Here is an 18689-nt window from a genome sequence, read left to right on the forward strand (position 1 = left end):
CATGTTAAAAGTTGCAGAAGCCAGATGACAAGCTCATTTTGGTTCAACTTCAGCAACTGTGCATTGCATTGCCATGTAATGTAATGTAATGCAATGCTATCTATCTAGCTCTCCCTCTATACTTCCTTTTGGATAAACAGACATATTAGGCAAGCATTTTGGAGCTTTCACCTAAATAACTACAGGTGGTGAGATAAGCTGCACAATATAATTGACCTTTCAGTATATTGTTGCACACACACCATCTATTTAGCAAATGCCCTTGTTATCAACAGCAGCCTTTTAAACTCACCTGAGCTAACAGGTATGTGAGCTGGTTACTCTGCTGCGCTTAAAATTTCTTTTTTGGTTTGCTACAATGCCTTTTCTGAAACGTTGTCTCCCTCTGCTGGAACACTGACTTCTTTCATTTAATGCCTGCAGACTATAAAAGAGAAAGCAACCCAAAAAGTTTGGTTGATTAGTCTGTGGCATTCTTTTAAACTGTTGCTTATGGCGGTCGCTGTGAGCTTCTCAGTGACATTCAGCCATCCAGGTATCCCGCCTGCAGTAGACGGAATGTGGCAATGGAACGCTGGCTGCGCGTGTCATAATAGGCTCTGAGCCTTTATATACCTGCGCACAGCAGCAGCCACCTTCAGTCTGCTGCTGGACAGCCAGCAGCAGCAGCAGCAGGAGAGGTAATTAATCAGCAACCCTCCTGCTAAGGGTAGACAGCTGCTCGTTCCACCCCCCCCCCCGCCTTAATTGGTTCTCCTCCCTTCCAACGGTGTTGAGGCGGGTGGGAACAGCCGGGGGTTGAGGGTACTGTGCTAAAAGAGGTGGAGTTATGCAGATCTAAAACGCGTGGATTGCAGCAGCAGCAAGCCGAAAAGTGCAGGCATGTGAGGGATCTAGAGGTTGACAGCATGTCTTCTTAACGGGAGTCCAGGTGGCCATCTCCACAAATGGACTTTTCAGAATCCTTGGGTGGCACCGTAGTCGGAAACCAATTCTGGTTATCGCTTCTCGGCCTTTTGGCTAAGATCAAGTGTAGTATCTGTTCTTATCAGTTTAATATCTGATACGTCCCCTATCTGGGGACCATATATTAAATGGATTTTTAGAACAGGGAGATGGAAAAAGAGCTTGCTCTGTCCACTCCACGCATTGACCTGGTATTGCAGTATCTCCAGGACCGGTGCACCCCTTCTTTAATGCAGTTTCTAAAATCAGAAAGAATTGAATTCAATGCTTTTTGTTCATTTTGCTTGTTTGTCGGATTTTGGGATGGACTCTTTGGCTTTGCTTTTCTTCTCCTCATTGGATTTTTCATGTTAAAAGTTGCAGAAGCCAGATGACAAGCTCATTTTGGTTCAACTTCAGCAACTGTGCATTGCATTGCCATGTAATGTAATGTAATGCAATGCTATCTATCTAGCTCTCCCTCTATACTTCCTTTTGGATAAACAGACATATTAGGCAAGCATTTTGGAGCTTTCACCTAAATAACTACAGGTGGTGAGATAAGCTGCACAATATAATTGACCTTTCAGTATGTTGTTGCACACACACCATCTATTTAGCAAATGCCCTTGTTATCAACAGCAGCCTTTTAAACTCACCTGAGCTAACAGGTATGTGAGCTGGTTACTCTGCTGCGCTTAAAATTTCTTTTTTGGTTTGCTACAATGCCTTTTCTGAAACGTTGTCTCCCTCTGCTGGAACACTGACTTCTTTCATTTAATGCCTGCAGACTATAAAAGAGAAACCAACCCAAAAAGTTTGGTTGATTAGTCTGTGGCATTCTTTTAAACTGTTGCTTATGGCGGTCTCTGTGAGCTTCTCAGTGACATTCAGCCATCCAGGTATCCCGCCTGCAGTAGGCGGAATGTGGCAATGGAACGCTGGCTGCGCGTGTCATAATAGGCTCTGAGCCTTTATATACCTGCGCACAGCAGCAGCCACCTTCAGTCTGCTGCTGGACAGCCAGCAGCAGCAGCAGCAGCAGGAGAGGTAATTAATCAGCAACCCTCCTGCTAAGGGTAGACAGCTGCTCGTTCCACCCCCCCCCCCGCCTTAATTTGTTCTCCTCCCTTCCAACGGTGTTGAGGCGGGTGGGAACAGCCGGGGGTTGAGGGTACTGTGCTAAAAGAGGTGGAGTTATGCAGATCTAAAACGCGTGGATTGCAGCAGCAGCAAGCCGAAAAGTGCAGGCATGTGAGGGATCTAGAGGTTGACAGCATGTCTTCTTAACGGGAGTCCAGGTGGCCATCTCCACAAATGGACTTTTCAGAATCCTTGGGTGGCACCGTAGTCGTAAACCAATTCTGGTTATCGCTTCTCGGCCTTTTGGCTAAGATCAAGTGTAGTATCTGTTCTTATCAGTTTAATATCTGATACGTCCCCTATCTGGGGACCATATATTAAATGGATTTTTAGAACAGGGAGATGGAAAAAGAGCTTGCTCTGTCCACTCCACGCATTGACCTGGTATTGCAGTATCTCCAGGACCGGTGCACCCCTTCTTTAATGCAGTTTCTAAAATCAGAAAGAATTGAATTCAATGCTTTTTGTTCATTTTGCTTGTTTGTCGGATTTTGGGATGGACTCTTTGGCTTTGCTTTTCTTCTCCTCATTGGATTTTTCATGTTAAAAGTTGCAGAAGCCAGATGACAAGCTCATTTTGGTTCAACTTCAGCAACTGTGCATTGCATTGCCATGTAATGTAATGTAATGCAATGCTATCTATCTAGCTCTCCCTCTATACTTCCTTTTGGATAAACAGACATATTAGGCAAGCATTTTGGAGCTTTCACCTAAATAACTACAGGTGGTGAGATAAGCTGCACAATATAATTGACCTTTCAGTATATTGTTGCACACACACCATCTATTTAGCAAATGCCCTTGTTATCAACAGCAGCCTTTTAAACTCACCTGAGCTAACAGGTATGTGAGCTGGTTACTCTGCTGCGCTTAAAATTTCTTTTTTGGTTTGCTACAATGCCTTTTCTGAAACGTTGTCTCCCTCTGCTGGAACACTGACTTCTTTCATTTAATGCCTGCAGACTATAAAAGAGAAACCAACCCAAAAAGTTTGGTTGATTAGTCTGTGGCATTCTTTTAAACTGTTGCTTATGGCGGTCTCTGTGAGCTTCTCAGTGACATTCAGCCATCCAGGTATCCCGCCTGCAGTAGACGGAATGTGGCAATGGAACGCTGGCTGCGCGTGTCATAATAGGCTCTGAGCCTTTATATACCTGCGCACAGCAGCAGCCACCTTCAGTCTGCTGCTGGACAGCCAGCAGCAGCAGCAGCAGGAGAGGTAATTAATCAGCAACCCTCCTGCTAAGGGTAGACAGCTGCTCGTTCCACCCCCCCCCCCGCCTTAATTGGTTCTCCTCCCTTCCAACGGTGTTGAGGCGGGTGGGAACAGCCGGGGGTTGAGGGTACTGTGCTAAAAGAGGTGGAGTTATGCAGATCTAAAACGCGTGGATTGCAGCAGCAGCAAGCCGAAAAGTGCAGGCATGTGAGGGATCTAGAGGTTGACAGCATGTCTTCTTAACGGGAGTCCAGGTGGCCATCTCCACAAATGGACTTTTCAGAATCCTTGGGTGGCACCGTAGTCGGAAACCAATTCTGGTTATCGCTTCTCGGCCTTTTGGCTAAGATCAAGTGTAGTATCTGTTCTTATCAGTTTAATATCTGATACGTCCCCTATCTGGGGACCATATATTAAATGGATTTTTAGAACAGGGAGATGGAAAAAGAGCTTGCTCTGTCCACTCCACGCATTGACCTGGTATTGCAGTATCTCCAGGACCGGTGCACCCCTTCTTTAATGCAGTTTCTAAAATCAGAAAGAATTGAATTCAATGATTTTTGTTCATTTTGCTTGTTTGTCGGATTTTGGGATGGACTCTTTGGCTTTGCTTTTCTTCTCCTCATTGGATTTTTCATGTTAAAAGTTGCAGAAGCCAGATGACAAGCTCATTTTGGTTCAACTTCAGCAACTGTGCATTGCATTGCCATGTAATGTAATGTAATGCAATGCTATCTATCTAGCTCTCCCTCTATACTTCCTTTTGGATAAACAGACATATTAGGCAAGCATTTTGGAGCTTTCACCTAAATAACTACAGGTGGTGAGATAAGCTGCACAATATAATTGACCTTTCAGTATATTGTTGCACACACACCATCTATTTAGCAAATGCCCTTGTTATCAACAGCAGCCTTTTAAACTCACCTGAGCTAACAGGTATGTGAGCTGGTTACTCTGCTGCGCTTAAAATTTCTTTTTTGGTTTGCTACAATGCCTTTTCTGAAACGTTGTCTCCCTCTGCTGGAACACTGACTTCTTTCATTTAATGCCTGCAGACTATAAAAGAGAAACCAACCCAAAAAGTTTGGTTGATTAGTCTGTGGCATTCTTTTAAACTGTTGCTTATGGCGGTCTCTGTGAGCTTCTCAGTGACATTCAGCCATCCAGGTATCCCGCCTGCAGTAGACGGAATGTGGCAATGGAACGCTGGCTGCGCGTGTCATAATAGGCTCTGAGCCTTTATATACCTGCGCACAGCAGCAGCCACCTTCAGTCTGCTGCTGGACAGCCAGCAGCAGCAGCAGCAGGAGAGGTAATTAATCAGCAACCCTCCTGCTAAGGGTAGACAGCTGCTCGTTCCACCCCCCCCCCGCCTTAATTGGTTCTCCTCCCTTCCGACGGTGTTGAGGCGGGTGGGAACAGCCGGGGGTTGAGGGTACTGTGCTAAAAGAGGTGGAGTTATGCAGATCTAAAACACGTGGATTGCAGCAGCAGCAAGCCGAAAAGTGCAGGCATGTGAGGGATCTAGAGGTTGACAGCATGTCTTCTTAACGGGAGTACAGGTGGCCATCTCCACAAATGGACTTTTCAGAATCCTTGGGTGGCACCGTAGTCGGAAACCAATTCTGGTTATCGCTTCTCGGCCTTTTGGCTAAGATCAAGTGTAGTATCTGTTCTTATCAGTTTAATATCTGATACGTCCCCTATCTGGGGACCATATATTAAATGGATTTTTAGAACAGGGAGATGGAAAAAGAGCTTGCTCTGTCCACTCCACGCATTGACCTGGTATTGCAGTATCTCCAGGACCGGTGCACCCCTTCTTTAATGCAGTTTCTAAAATCAGAAAGAATTGAATTCAATGCTTTTTGTTCATTTTGCTTGTTTGTCGGATTTTGGGATGGACTCTTTGGCTTTGCTTTTCTTCTCCTCATTGGATTTTTCATGTTAAAAGTTGCAGAAGCCAGATGACAAGCTCATTTTGGTTCAACTTCAGCAACTGTGCATTGCATTGCCATGTAATGTAATGTAATGCAATGCTATCTATCTAGCTCTCCCTCTATACTTCCTTTTGGATAAATAGACATATTAGGCAAGCATTTTGGAGCTTTCACCTAAATAACTACAGGTGGTGAGATAAGCTGCACAATATAATTGACCTTTCAGTATATTGTTGCACACACACCATCTATTTAGCAAATGCCCTTGTTATCAACAGCAGCCTTTTAAACTCACCTGAGCTAACAGGTATGTGAGCTGGTTACTCTGCTGCGCTTAAAATTTCTTTTTTGGTTTGCTACAATGCCTTTTCTGAAACGTTGTCTCCCTCTGCTGGAACACTGACTTCTTTCATTTAATGCCTGCAGACTATAAAAGAGAAACCAACCCAAAAAGTTTGGTTGATTAGTCTGTGGCATTCTTTTAAACTGTTGCTTATGGCGGTCTCTGTGAGCTTCTCAGTGACATTCAGCCATCCAGGTATCCCGCCTGCAGTAGACGGAATGTGGCAATGGAACGCTGGCTGCGCGTGTCATAATAGGCTCTGAGCCTTTATATACCTGCGCACAGCAGCAGCCACCTTCAGTCTGCTGCTGGACAGCCAGCAGCAGCAGCAGCAGGAGAGGTAATTAATCAGCAACCCTCCTGCTAAGGGTAGACAGCTGCTCGTTCCACCCCCCCCCCCCGCCTTAATTGGTTCTCCTCCCTTCCAACGGTGTTGAGGCGGGTGGGAACAGCCGGGGGTTGAGGGTACTGTGCTAAAAGAGGTGGAGTTATGCAGATCTAAAACGCGTGGATTGCAGCAGCAGCAAGCCGAAAAGTGCAGGCATGTGACTGATCTAGAGGTTGACAGCATGTCTTCTTAACGGGAGTCCAGGTGGCCATCTCCACAAATGGACTTTTCAGAATCCTTGGGTGGCACCGTAGTCGGAAACCAATTCTGGTTATCGCTTCTCGGCCTTTTGGCTAAGATCAAGTGTAGTATCTGTTCTTATCAGTTTAATATCTGATACGTCCCCTATCTGGGGACCATATATTAAATGGATTTTTAGAACAGGGAGATGGAAAAAGAGCTTGCTCTGTCCACTCCACGCATTGACCTGGTATTGCAGTATCTCCAGGACCGGTGCACCCCTTCTTTAATGCAGTTTCTAAAATCAGAAAGAATTGAATTCAATGCTTTTTGTTCATTTTGCTTGTTTGTCGGATTTTGGGATGGACTCTTTGGCTTTGCTTTTCTTCTCCTCATTGGATTTTTCATGTTAAAAGTTGCAGAAGCCAGATGACAAGCTCATTTTGGTTCAACTTCAGCAACTGTGCATTGCATTGCCATGTAATGTAATGTAATGCAATGCTATCTATCTAGCTCTCCCTCTATACTTCCTTTTGGATAAACAGACATATTAGGCAAGCATTTTGGAGCTTTCACCTAAATAACTACAGGTGGTGAGATAAGCTGCACAATATAATTGACCTTTCAGTATATTGTTGCACACACACCATCTATTTAGCAAATGCCCTTGTTATCAACAGCAGCCTTTTAAACTCACCTGAGCTAACAGGTATGTGAGCTGGTTACTCTGCTGCGCTTAAAATTTCTTTTTTGGTTTGCTACAATGCCTTTTCTGAAACGTTGTCTCCCTCTGCTGGAACACTGACTTCTTTCATTTAATGCCTGCAGACTATAAAAGAGAAACCAACCCAAAAAGTTTGGTTGATTAGTCTGTGGCATTCTTTTAAACTGTTGCTTATGGCGGTCTCTGTGAGCTTCTCAGTGACATTCAGCCATCCAGGTATCCCGCCTGCAGTAGACGGAATGTGGCAATGGAACGCTGGCTGCGCGTGTCATAATAGGCTCTGAGCCTTTATATACCTGCGCACAGCAGCAGCCACCTTCAGTCTGCTGCTGGACAGCCAGCAGCAGCAGCAGCAGGAGAGGTAATTAATCAGCAACCCTCCTGCTAAGGGTAGACAGCTGCTCGTTCCACCCCCCCCCCCGCCTTAATTGGTTCTCCTCCCTTCCAACGGTGTTGAGGCGGGTGGGAACAGCCGGGGGTTGAGGGTACTGTGCTAAAAGAGGTGGAGTTATGCAGATCTAAAACGCGTGGATTGCAGCAGCAGCAAGCCGAAAAGTGCAGGCATGTGAGGGATCTAGAGGTTGACAGCATGTCTTCTTAACGGGAGTCCAGGTGGCCATCTCCACAAATGGACTTTTCAGAATCCTTGGGTGGCACCGTAGTCGGAAACCAATTCTGGTTATCGCTTCTCGGCCTTTTGGCTCAGATCAAGTGTCTGGACATCAGGTTCCTTGAGTGCTAGCCCTCGGCCTTCCAGCATCGCCACTCCGGTGGCTTAAGCTGGATGCTGCTATAGGGGGAGAGTGAGGAGGAAACGGGAAGGCGATTTCCGTGGCTGACTATGGGAGTCAAGCTGAAATTTGCTGGGACCGGGGACCCCCGGGTCAAGAATGGATTTCGCATTGAGATTTCCGATTAGAAGAAGGGACATTTTTCCATGTCCTACCTGGTGAATGCCATCTTCTATGAAGCATTGAAGATTAAGAAGTCGGACATTCTTTGCCTGCAGGAATTTAGAAGTCATGGAAGGTATGTGCTTGTTCTTTCTACTATGGCTGCTTGCCAAAATCTTTATAGAACCTTGAAAGGCCATACTGAGAACTCCCTCCTAGATGGACTCACTTTTACTGTCCTCTATTCAAATGGGGATGTTCCTGTTGTTGTGTTTATGCACAATCCCTTTATCCCCCAGGAGGACATTACTGTATTCTTGAGGAGGCATTGTACTTATGTGCATTTTTCCCACAAGATCTCGAATGAAGAAGGCTTGTGGACTGGCAAATACAAGTACTTTGTTCGTTTTGCTACAGACCCCGAGGGGCCAGGGGGCATACATTATCCTCCTATGAGTTTCTCTATTGGGAGAGACACTGGTTTCTTGTACTTTCCTGATGCTCCTTTTTTCTGCAGAAGATGTAACAAGTATGGTCATGTCCAGGAGTCCTGCAGGTATCCTCCAACCTGCAGGAGGTGTAACACGTCTGGTCATATGGCGAAAGACTGCAAGAACCAGGTAAAGTGTGATGCTTGTGGTGAGGAGGGGCATGTTCTTAGGCAGTGTCAAGCTAGAACCACTCCTAAGTCTTTTGCTCAAGTGGTCGCGGAGGGGCCTGCTGTTCCTTCGACTTCTACTAGGGTTCCACAAGGTCCCCTTCCGGATGTCGGGGAGGCAACTGCTCCCCAAGAGGAAGAGGATGGCACTCAGATGGACGACATATTTGAAGATGCCCAGCTTCAGCCTCCTGCGTCAGGAGGCTTTGACATGGTGATTCCAGAGGTGATGTCACCTTTCCCTCCCCAGTTTGGTGTCCGTGGTGAGGGGGAAATGGACTTGTCCAATTCTCCTGTCATATCTTGGTGCAATACTGCTTCAGAGGAGATCGGGGGCGGTGGCCAAGGGGACTTGTCTGCTGTCCGTTTCTCTGATGAGGAGGATCCTGATGTGGTCAAGAAGAAGCCAAGGACTGAGTGTTCATCCATTGCTGCCGTGTGTGATAGCCCGGTGGACTCTCGTGCTTACCCATCAGATGTATTTTCTCCTGACATTGTTACATTTGGCATTCAGCCAGATGGTAATAGCTTTGCTTTGCTTGATGAAGGTTGAGTTGATGTTTTCTTTCTTTTTTTTTCAGGTTATGTGTGATCCCCTTTAGTTATGCCGCATCATTCTGGATGGGACATTGTGTCCCTTAATGTTAGGCAAATTAGATCTGTTACCCGAAGAACAACAGTTCTGGATTATCTAAAGGGTTTGAGTGCAGATGTCTATTGTCTACAAGAGTGTGGGATTACTGAATCTCCAGGGGATAAGGACTGGCCTTATGGCCAGTATGTTTGGTCGGGGTCCAGCTTTAACAAAAATGATGGTGTGGGGATTTTAGTTGGTAATAAGAATATTACTATTGATAGTTACACGGTTGTGGAGGTGGGTCGCTGCATTATTGTTTTTTTGAGTTATAGGGGGTGGAAGGTTAGAATGATTAATTTATATTGTCCTACTAAAAAAGAGGAGCGGCTTGCTCTTCTTGAGAAATTGAGTTTTTTTCTCCCTGGAAAAATTCCTACAGTTTTTGTTGGTGACTGTAATTGTGTCACAGAAGGTAATGTGGACATTACAGGAAAAAAGTTATCTCAACTTATTTCTGATTTTTCTTTCTTAGACGCTGCAATACTTGAGTATGGCATTCCACCACCGCCTACATATTATGCTGACCGTGGTAATATTTCATCGAGGATAGATAGGATGTTATTTTCCAAAAATATGGTTTGTTCAAGTTATGTTCAACATAAGGTACCTTTTTCTGATTATGAGTGTTTGCGTGGAGTTTTTAGTGCGAATGGGGACATGGTGTTTGGGGGTGGGGTTTGGAAATTGAATACGAGGTTGTTGGAGGATGAGGAGGTGATGAGTGAGTTGGAGAAAAGGTATGCAAGTTGGAGGTGGCGTAAGCGTGATTTTGGTAGTGTGCTTGAATGGTGGGATTGGGTGAAATTACAGTTAAAAACTTTCTTTAAAAAATGGGGCTACAAAAAAGCTGCCAGATATCGTAATAGATTTAATGACTTAAGTAGACGGATTGATTGGTTGCGTGGGTGTGTTAGGAAAGGAATGGATATGTCTGATCAGCTTGAGGTTGCTAAGAATGAGTTAAAATGTCTTCTGGATGAAAAAGGTAAAGAGATTATTTACCGTACCAAGTTAGAGCATTTGGAAAAGAATGAAAAGTGCACCAGGTACTTTTTTTAAAAAATGAATGGAAGGAAGTTGGATTTGAGTGAAGTGGTAGGTGAAGATGGATCTAGTGTGGTTGGGAAGAATGTGTTGAATGAGGTGAATGGCTTCTATAGTAAGTTGTACGATGAGAAATGGATTGATCCTGGACTTGTGTCGCATGTATTGAGTGGTATGGAGAAGAGACTTGGTTCGGATGAATGTGATGCTTTGTGTGCGGATGTTATTTTGGATGAGGTGAGGAATGTTGTTATGAGTGCTAAAAAGAATAAGACGCCTGGGAAGGATGGGTTGCCTGTGGAGCTGTATGTGAAAGCTTGGGAGTTTTTGGGTAAGGACTTGACTGAGGTTTGTAGGTATATGTGGATGAATGGTGTTTTGTGTGACAGTATGAAAGAGGGTATAGTGGTTCTTGTGTTTAAGAAGGGTGAGAAAAAGCGTTTGGAGAACTGGAGACCCATATCATTGCTTAACGCTGATTATAAGGTCTACAGTAAATTGTTAGCAAATCGTATGCGTGAGGTGATTGGTAGGGTTGTGGAGGATGACCAAGTGTGTGCCCTGCCTGGTCGGAGTATAAGTGATAATTTGTTATTGTTAAGGGATATGCTTGGGGATTGTAAGACTAGAAAGCAGAAGTGTATGGTGTTAGCAATTGATTTCGAAAAGGCTTTTGATAGAGTTTCGCATGTGTTTCTGTTTAAAGTATTGGAGAGGATGGGTTTCCCTAGGGTTTTTCTGAATGGAGTTAAGTCTTTATATGATTATGTGTCAAGTGAGTTTTTAGTGAATGGATGGTTGTCTGACAAAGTGATGATTAGGTCTGGTGTAAGACAGGGGTGCCCTATGTCCCCTGTCTTGTTTGTATGTGTGATTGAGCCTTTGCTGTGTTTAGTGAGACGTGAGAAAATGATGAGAGGATTGTTAGTGCCTGGGAGTGGTGGTAAGCATGTGAAGGTGTTAGGTTACATGGATGATGTTGTGATGGTGAGTGAAAGTATGGCTTCAATGAGTAGGGTGAGGTTGCTTTTGGATTTTTTCTGTGGTGCATCAGGTTTTAGAGTTAACTGGACTAAGTGTAGTTTCAAATGCTTTGGAGATGACAGTATTCGTATGGAAGGTGTTAAGTATGAGGAGAGTGCAATTAAGATTTTAGGGGTATTTTTCAATGATGATCTGAAAGGAAATGAGAGTTGGGACGAGTGTGGTATGCGTGTTGAGCGAAAATTGAATTTTTGGAGAATGAGAGATCTTTCTTTGCGGGGCAAAGTTCTAGTTATCAAAGCAGTGATCTTACCCATTCTGCTTTTTGTGGCCATAATTTTTCCATCCCCTTTTAGGAAAGTGAAGAGAGTTGAGAAAATGATTTTTTCTTTTTTCTGGTGCAGCAAGATGGAGAAGCTGAAGAGGGAAAGCCTTTATAAGGCCTGCCAGCATGGTGGTTTGGGATTTCCTAATGTTGAGTTTTTTTTAGGGCTCCATTATATTAAGACGATTGTGGTATTGTTGGGTAAAGGTAATAAGGGTGCATGTATGGCAAGTTATTCTGCAGGATGGATGTTGTATGGGTTAGGTTGGAGAAAGAGGGATGCGAGAGTGCCTGTGTCTTTTAAGTGTCCGGTGAGGTATGAGGTGATTGAGAAGTTTGTCAAGAAGTATGATTTGCTGAGTGTGCCGGCGGATGAGTTTAGAATGACTAAGAGGGTGTATAGGAAATTGTGTGCAAATGAGGTCGAGTCTAATATTGTTGGTTTGAGAGGGAATGAGGTTGCGGATGCTTGGAGAAAGTTGGGTATGTATGGGATGTCCAACAAACAGAAGGATGTAGTGTGGATGGCGTTTCACAATATTCTTCCAGTGAGAGACGTTCAAAAGAAGAGAGGTTTGATTAGGTCGGATGTTTGTCCAAGAGATGGATGTAATGGTTGTGAGACGGTTATGCATCTGATGTGGAATTGTGATTTTGCGCAAGACGTGTGGAAATGTGTAGGGGGGTTGTGTAGGAGTTTGGCAGGAGTGACTTTTGTGGATTGGCGTGTGGTTATGTTTGGTATTGGTGCAAGTGGACGTGTAAAGGAGAGAGTTTTATGGTTAATTATGGCTTGTGTGTTAGAAAGTTTGTGGGATGTGAGGAATCTTTGTGTATTTAAAAGGAAATCAATTACAGTAAATGAATGTATTAGGATTATTCTTTCTAGGCTATTTTTGACTTACAAGATGGATAGTAGTAGCGGTGGTGGAACAGATGCCGAGGGAATATGGAAATTTAAAAAGTCGAGGCATATTGTAAAATTTCAGTGATCTTTTGGTTTATATTAATAAGATGTTCTTCTTTCTGTAATATTAGGTTGCTTTATGCTTAATAAATATGGCCATGATGATGAGAAGTTTTTTTGCAACAGTTTTGGTATATCCTACTGATTTGCTATAAAACTAACCTGAATGGTTTTAAAAAAAAAAAAAAAAAAAAATATGTTCTTATCAGTTTAATATCTGATACGTCCCCTATCTGGGGACCATATATTAAATGGATTTTTAGAACAGGGAGATGGAAAAAGAGCTTGCTCTGTCCACTCCACGCATTGACCTGGTATTGCAGTATCTCCAGGACCGGTGCACCCCTTCTTTAATGCAGTTTCTAAAATCAGAAAGAATTGAATTCAATGCTTTTTGTTCATTTTGCTTGTTTGTCGGATTTTGGGATGGACTCTTTGGCTTTGCTTTTCTTCTCCTCATTGGATTTTTCATGTTAAAAGTTGCAGAAGCCAGATGACAAGCTCATTTTGGTTCAACTTCAGCAACTGTGCATTGCATTGCCATGTAATGTAATGTAATGCAATGCTATCTATCTAGCTCTCCCTCTATACTTCCTTTTGGATAAACAGACATATTAGGCAAGCATTTTGGAGCTTTCACCTAAATAACTACAGGTGGTGAGATAAGCTGCACAATATAATTGACCTTTCAGTATATTGTTGCACACACACCATCTATTTAGCAAATGCCCTTGTTATCAACAGCAGCCTTTTAAACTCACCTGAGCTAACAGGTATGTGAGCTGGTTACTCTGCTGCGCTTAAAATTTCTTTTTTGGTTTGCTACAATGCCTTTTCTGAAACGTTGTCTCCCTCTGCTGGAACACTGACTTCTTTCATTTAATGCCTGCAGACTATAAAAGAGAAACCAACCCAAAAAGTTTGGTTGATTAGTCTGTGGCATTCTTTTAAACTGTTGCTTATGGCGGTCTCTGTGAGCTTCTCAGTGACATTCAGCCATCCAGGTATCCCGCCTGCAGTAGACGGAATGTGGCAATGGAACGCTGGCTGCGCATGTCATAATAGGCTCTGAGCCTTTATATACCTGCGCACAGCAGCAGCCACCTCCAGTCTGCTGCTGGACAGCCAGCAGCAGCAGCAGCAGGAGAGGTAATTAATCAGCAACCCTCCTGCTAAGGGTAGACAGCTGCTCGTTCCACCCCCCCTCCCCGCCTTAATTGGTTCTCCTCCCTTCCAACGGTGTTGAGGCGGGTGGGAACAGCCGGGGGTTGAGGGTACTGTGCTAAAAGAGGTGGAGTTATGCAGATCTAAAACGCGTGGATTGCAGCAGCAGCAAGCCGAAAAGTGCAGGCATGTGAGGGATCTAGAGGTTGACAGCATGTCTTCTTAACGGGAGTCCAGGTGGCCATCTCCACAAATGGACTTTTCAGAATCCTTGGGTGGCACCGTAGTCGGAAACCAATTCTGGTTATCGCTTCTCGGCCTTTTGGCTAAGATCAAGTGTAGTATCTGTTCTTATCAGTTTAATATCTGATACGTCCCCTATCTGGGGACCATATATTAAATGGATTTTTAGAACAGGGAGATGGAAAAAGAGCTTGCTCTGTCCACTCCACGCATTGACCTGGTATTGCAGTATCTCCAGGACCGGTGCACCCCTTCTTTAATGCAGTTTCTAAAATCAGAAAGAATTGAATTCAATGCTTTTTGTTCATTTTGCTTGTTTGTCGGATTTTGGGATGGACTCTTTGGCTTTGCTTTTCTTCTCCTCATTGGATTTTTCATGTTAAAAGTTGCAGAAGCCAGATGACAAGCTCATTTTGGTTCAACTTCAGCAACTGTGCATTGCATTGCCATGTAATGTAATGTAATGCAATGCTATCTATCTAGCTCTCCCTCTATACTTCCTTTTGGATAAACAGACATATTAGGCAAGCATTTTGGAGCTTTCACCTAAATAACTACAGGTGGTGAGATAAGCTGCACAATATAATTGACCTTTCAGTATATTGTTGCACACACACCATCTATTTAGCAAATGCCCTTGTTGTCAACAGCAGCCTTTTAAACTCACCTGAGCTAACAGGTATGTGAGCTGGTTACTCTGCTGCGCTTAAAATTTCTTTTTTGGTTTGCTACAATGCCTTTTCTGAAACGTTGTCTCCCTCTGCTGGAACACTGACTTCTTTCATTTAATGCCTGCAGACTATAAAAGAGAAACCAACCCAAAAAGTTTGGTTGATTAGTCTGTGGCATTCTTTTAAACTGTTGCTTATGGCGGTCTCTGTGAGCTTCTCAGTGACATTCAGCCATCCAGGTATCCCGCCTGCAGTAGACGGAATGTGGCAATGGAACGCTGGCTGCGCGTGTCATAATAGGCTCTGAGCCTTTATATACCTGCGCACAGCAGCAGCCACCTTCAGTCTGCTGCTGGACAGCCAGCAGCAGCAGCAGCAGGAGAGGTAATTAATCAGCAACCCTCCTGCTAAGGGTAGACAGCTGCTCGTTCCACCCCCACCCCCCGCCTTAATTGGTTCTCCTCCCTTCCAACGGTGTTGAGGCGGGTGGGAACAGCCGGGGGTTGAGGGTACTGTGCTAAAAGAGGTGGAGTTATGCAGATCTAAAACGCGTGGATTGCAGCAGCAGCAAGCCGAAAAGTGCAGGCATGTGAGGGATCTAGAGGTTGACAGCATGTCTTCTTAACGGGAGTCCAGGTGGCCATCTCCACAAATGGACTTTTCAGAATCCTTGGGTGGCACCGTAGTCGGAAACCAATTCTGGTTATCGCTTCTCGGCCTTTTGGCTAAGATCAAGTGTAGTATCTGTTCTTATCAGTTTAATATCTGATACGTCCCCTATCTGGGGACCATATATTAAATGGATTTTTAGAACAGGGAGATGGAAAAAGAGCTTGCTCTGTCCACTCCACGCATTGACCTGGTATTGCAGTATCTCCAGGACCGGTGCACCCCTTCTTTAATGCAGTTTCTAAAATCAGAAAGAATTGAATTCAATGCTTTTTGTTCATTTTGCTTGTTTGTCGGATTTTGGGATGGACTCTTTGGCTTTGCTTTTCTTCTCCTCATTGGATTTTTCATGTTAAAAGTTGCAGAAGCCAGATGACAAGCTCATTTTGGTTCAACTTCAGCAACTGTGCATTGCATTGCCATGTAATGTAATGCAATGCTATCTATCTAGCTCTCCCTCTATACTTCCTTTTGGATAAACAGACATATTAGGCAAGCATTTTGGAGCTTTCACCTAAATAACTACAGGTGGTGAGATAAGCTGCACAATATAATTGACCTTTCAGTATATTGTTGCACACACACCATCTATTTAGCAAATGCCCTTGTTATCAACAGCAGCCTTTTAAACTCACCTGAGCTAACAGGTATGTGAGCTGGTTACTCTGCTGCGCTTAAAATTTCTTTTTTGGTTTGCTACAATGCCTTTTCTGAAACGTTGTCTCCCTCTGCTGGAACACTGACTTCTTTCATTTAATGCCTGCAGACTATAAAAGAGAAACCAACCCAAAAAGTTTGGTTGATTAGTCTGTGGCATTCTTTTAAACTGTTGCTTATGGCGGTCTCTGTGAGCTTCTCAGTGACATTCAGCCATCCAGGTATCCCGCCTGCAGTAGACGGAATGTGGCAATGGAACGCTGGCTGCGCGTGTCATAATAGGCTCTGAGCCTTTATATACCTGCGCACAGCAGCAGCCACCTTCAGTCTGCTGCTGGACAGCCAGCAGCAGCAGCAGCAGGAGAGGTAATTAATCAGCAACCCTCCTGCTAAGGGTAGACAGCTGCTCGTTCCACCCCCCCCCCGCCTTAATTGGTTCTCCTCCCTTCCAACGGTGTTGAGGCGGGTGGGAACAGCCGGGGGTTGAGGGTACTGTGCTAAAAGAGGTGGAGTTATGCAGATCTAAAACGCGTGGATTGCAGCAGCAGCAAGCCGAAAAGTGCAGGCATGTGAGGGATCTAGAGGTTGACAGCATGTCTTCTTAACGGGAGTCCAGGTGGCCATCTCCACAAATGGACTTTTCAGAATCCTTGGGTGGCACCGTAGTCGGAAACCAATTCTGGTTATCGCTTCTCGGCCTTTTGGCTAAGATCAAGTGTAGTATCTGTTCTTATCAGTTTAATATCTGATACGTCCCCTATCTGGGGACCATATATTAAATGGATTTTTAGAACAGGGAGATGGAAAAAGAGCTTGCTCTGTCCACTCCACGCATTGACCTGGTATTGCAGTATCTCCAGGACCGGTGCACCCCTTCTTTAATGCAGTTTCTAAAATCAGAAAGAATTGAATTCAATGCTTTTTGTTCATTTTGCTTGTTTGTCGGATTTTGGGATGGACTCTTTGGCTTTGCTTTTCTTCTCCTCATTGGATTTTTCATGTTAAAAGTTGCAGAAGCCAGATGACAAGCTCATTTTGGTTCAACTTCAGCAACTGTGCATTGCATTGCCATGTAATGTAATGTAATGCAATGCTATCTATCTAGCTCTCCCTCTATACTTCCTTTTGGATAAACAGACATATTAGGCAAGCATTTTGGAGCTTTCACCTAAATAACTACAGGTGGTGAGATAAGCTGCACAATATAATTGACCTTTCAGTATATTGTTGCACACACACCATCTATTTAGCAAATGCCCTTGTTATCAACAGCAGCCTTTTAAACTCACCTGAGCTAACAGGTATGTGAGCTGGTTACTCTGCTGCGCTTAAAATTTCTTTTTTGGTTTGCTACAATGCCTTTTCTGAAACGTTGTCTCCCTCTGCTGGAACACTGACTTCTTTCATTTAATGCCTGCAGACTATAAAAGAGAAACCAACCCAAAAAGTTTGGTTGATTAGTCTGTGGCATTCTTTTAAACTGTTGCTTATGGCGGTCTCTGTGAGCTTCTCAGTGACATTCAGCCATCCAGGTATCCCGCCTGCAGTAGACGGAATGTGGCAATGGAACGCTGGCTGCGCGTGTCATAATAGGCTCTGAGCCTTTATATACCTGCGCACAGCAGCAGCCACCTTCAGTCTGCTGCTGGACAGCCAGCAGCAGCAGCAGCAGGAGAGGTAATTAATCAGCAACCCTCCTGCTAAGGGTAGACAGCTGCTCGTTCCACCCCCCCCCCGCCTTAATTGGTTCTCCTCCCTTCCAACGGTGTTGAGGCGGGTGGGAACAGCCGGGGGTTGAGGGTACTGTGCTAAAAGAGGTGGAGTTATGCAGATCTAAAACGCGTGGATTGCAGCAGCAGCAAGCCGAAAAGTGCAGGCATGTGAGGGATCTAGAGGTTGACAGCATGTCTTCTTAACGGGAGTCCAGGTGGCCATCTCCACAAATGGACTTTTCAGAATCCTTGGGTGGCACCGTAGTCGGAAACCAATTCTGGTTATCGCTTCTCGGCCTTTTGGCTAAGATCAAGTGTAGTATCTGTTCTTATCAGTTTAATATCTGATACGTCCCCTATCTGGGGACCATATATTAAATGGATTTTTAGAACAGGGAGATGGAAAAAGAGCTTGCTCTGTCCACTCCACGCATTGACCTGGTATTGCAGTATCTCCAGGACCGGTGCACCCCTTCTTTAATGCAGTTTCTAAAATCAGAAAGAATTGAATTCAATGCTTTTTGTTCATTTTGCTTGTTTGTCGGATTTTGGGATGGACTCTTTGGCTTTGCTTTTCTTCTCCTCATTGGATTTTTCATGTTAAAAGTTGCAGAAGCCAGATGACAAGCTCATTTTGGTTCAACTTCAGCAACTGTGCATTGCATTGCCATGTAATGTAATGTAATGCAATGCTATCTATCTAGCTCTCCCTCTATACTTCCTTTTGGATAAACAGACATATTAGGCAAGCATTTTGGAGCTTTCACCTAAATAACTACAGGTGGTGAGATAAGCTGCACAATATAATTGACCTTTCAGTATATTGTTGCACACACACCATCTATTTAGCAAATGCCCTTGTTATCAACAGCAGCCTTTTAAACTCACCTGAGCTAACAGGTATGTGAGCTGGTTACTCTGCTGCGCTTAAAATTTCTTTTTTGGTTTGCTACAATGCCTTTTCTGAAACGTTGTCTCCCTCTGCTGGAACACTGACTTCTTTCATTTAATGCCTGCAGACTATAAAAGAGAAACCAACCCAAAAAGTTTGGTTGATTAGTCTGTGGCATTCTTTTAAACTGTTGCTTATGGCGGTCTCTGTGAGCTTCTCAGTGACATTCAGCCATCCAGGTATCCCGCCTGCAGTAGACGGAATGTGGCAATGGAACGCTGGCTGCGCGTG

The 18689-nt window shown here is 44.3% G+C and overlaps 10 non-coding genes across 10 annotated transcripts; all 10 read left to right on the forward strand.

The window, feature by feature from the left end:
- The first annotated feature begins 1000 nt into the window (after positions 1-1000).
- On the forward strand, positions 1001-1191 carry LOC141215423 (U2 spliceosomal RNA). Its single transcript, XR_012284490.1, has one exon. It is a non-coding gene; the product is annotated as a U2 spliceosomal RNA (small nuclear RNA).
- A 1124-nt stretch (positions 1192-2315) lies between these two features.
- Positions 2316-2506, forward strand: LOC141215425 (U2 spliceosomal RNA). Its single transcript, XR_012284492.1, has one exon. It is a non-coding gene; the product is annotated as a U2 spliceosomal RNA (small nuclear RNA).
- Positions 2507-3627: 1121 nt separating this feature from the next.
- On the forward strand, positions 3628-3818 carry LOC141215427 (U2 spliceosomal RNA). Its single transcript, XR_012284493.1, has one exon. It is a non-coding gene; the product is annotated as a U2 spliceosomal RNA (small nuclear RNA).
- Positions 3819-4938: 1120 nt separating this feature from the next.
- Positions 4939-5129, forward strand: LOC141215428 (U2 spliceosomal RNA). The gene has a single exon (XR_012284494.1). It is a non-coding gene; the product is annotated as a U2 spliceosomal RNA (small nuclear RNA).
- A 1122-nt stretch (positions 5130-6251) lies between these two features.
- LOC141215429 (U2 spliceosomal RNA) lies at positions 6252-6442 on the forward strand. The gene has a single exon (XR_012284495.1). It is a non-coding gene; the product is annotated as a U2 spliceosomal RNA (small nuclear RNA).
- A 6113-nt stretch (positions 6443-12555) lies between these two features.
- On the forward strand, positions 12556-12738 carry LOC141216849 (U2 spliceosomal RNA). Its single transcript, XR_012285838.1, has one exon. It is a non-coding gene; the product is annotated as a U2 spliceosomal RNA (small nuclear RNA).
- A 1122-nt stretch (positions 12739-13860) lies between these two features.
- On the forward strand, positions 13861-14051 carry LOC141215430 (U2 spliceosomal RNA). Its single transcript, XR_012284496.1, has one exon. It is a non-coding gene; the product is annotated as a U2 spliceosomal RNA (small nuclear RNA).
- Positions 14052-15173: 1122 nt separating this feature from the next.
- On the forward strand, positions 15174-15364 carry LOC141215431 (U2 spliceosomal RNA). Its single transcript, XR_012284497.1, has one exon. It is a non-coding gene; the product is annotated as a U2 spliceosomal RNA (small nuclear RNA).
- Positions 15365-16479: 1115 nt separating this feature from the next.
- On the forward strand, positions 16480-16670 carry LOC141215432 (U2 spliceosomal RNA). The gene has a single exon (XR_012284498.1). It is a non-coding gene; the product is annotated as a U2 spliceosomal RNA (small nuclear RNA).
- Positions 16671-17790: 1120 nt separating this feature from the next.
- On the forward strand, positions 17791-17981 carry LOC141215433 (U2 spliceosomal RNA). The gene has a single exon (XR_012284499.1). It is a non-coding gene; the product is annotated as a U2 spliceosomal RNA (small nuclear RNA).
- The last annotated feature ends 708 nt before the right edge of the window (positions 17982-18689 follow it).

The sequence above is a fragment of the Phyllobates terribilis genome, unplaced genomic scaffold, assembly GCF_046119375.1.
Source record: "Phyllobates terribilis strain yellow unplaced genomic scaffold, ASM4611937v1 Scaffold_236__1_contigs__length_3049075, whole genome shotgun sequence".
Taxonomy (NCBI): Eukaryota; Metazoa; Chordata; class Amphibia; order Anura; family Dendrobatidae; genus Phyllobates; species Phyllobates terribilis.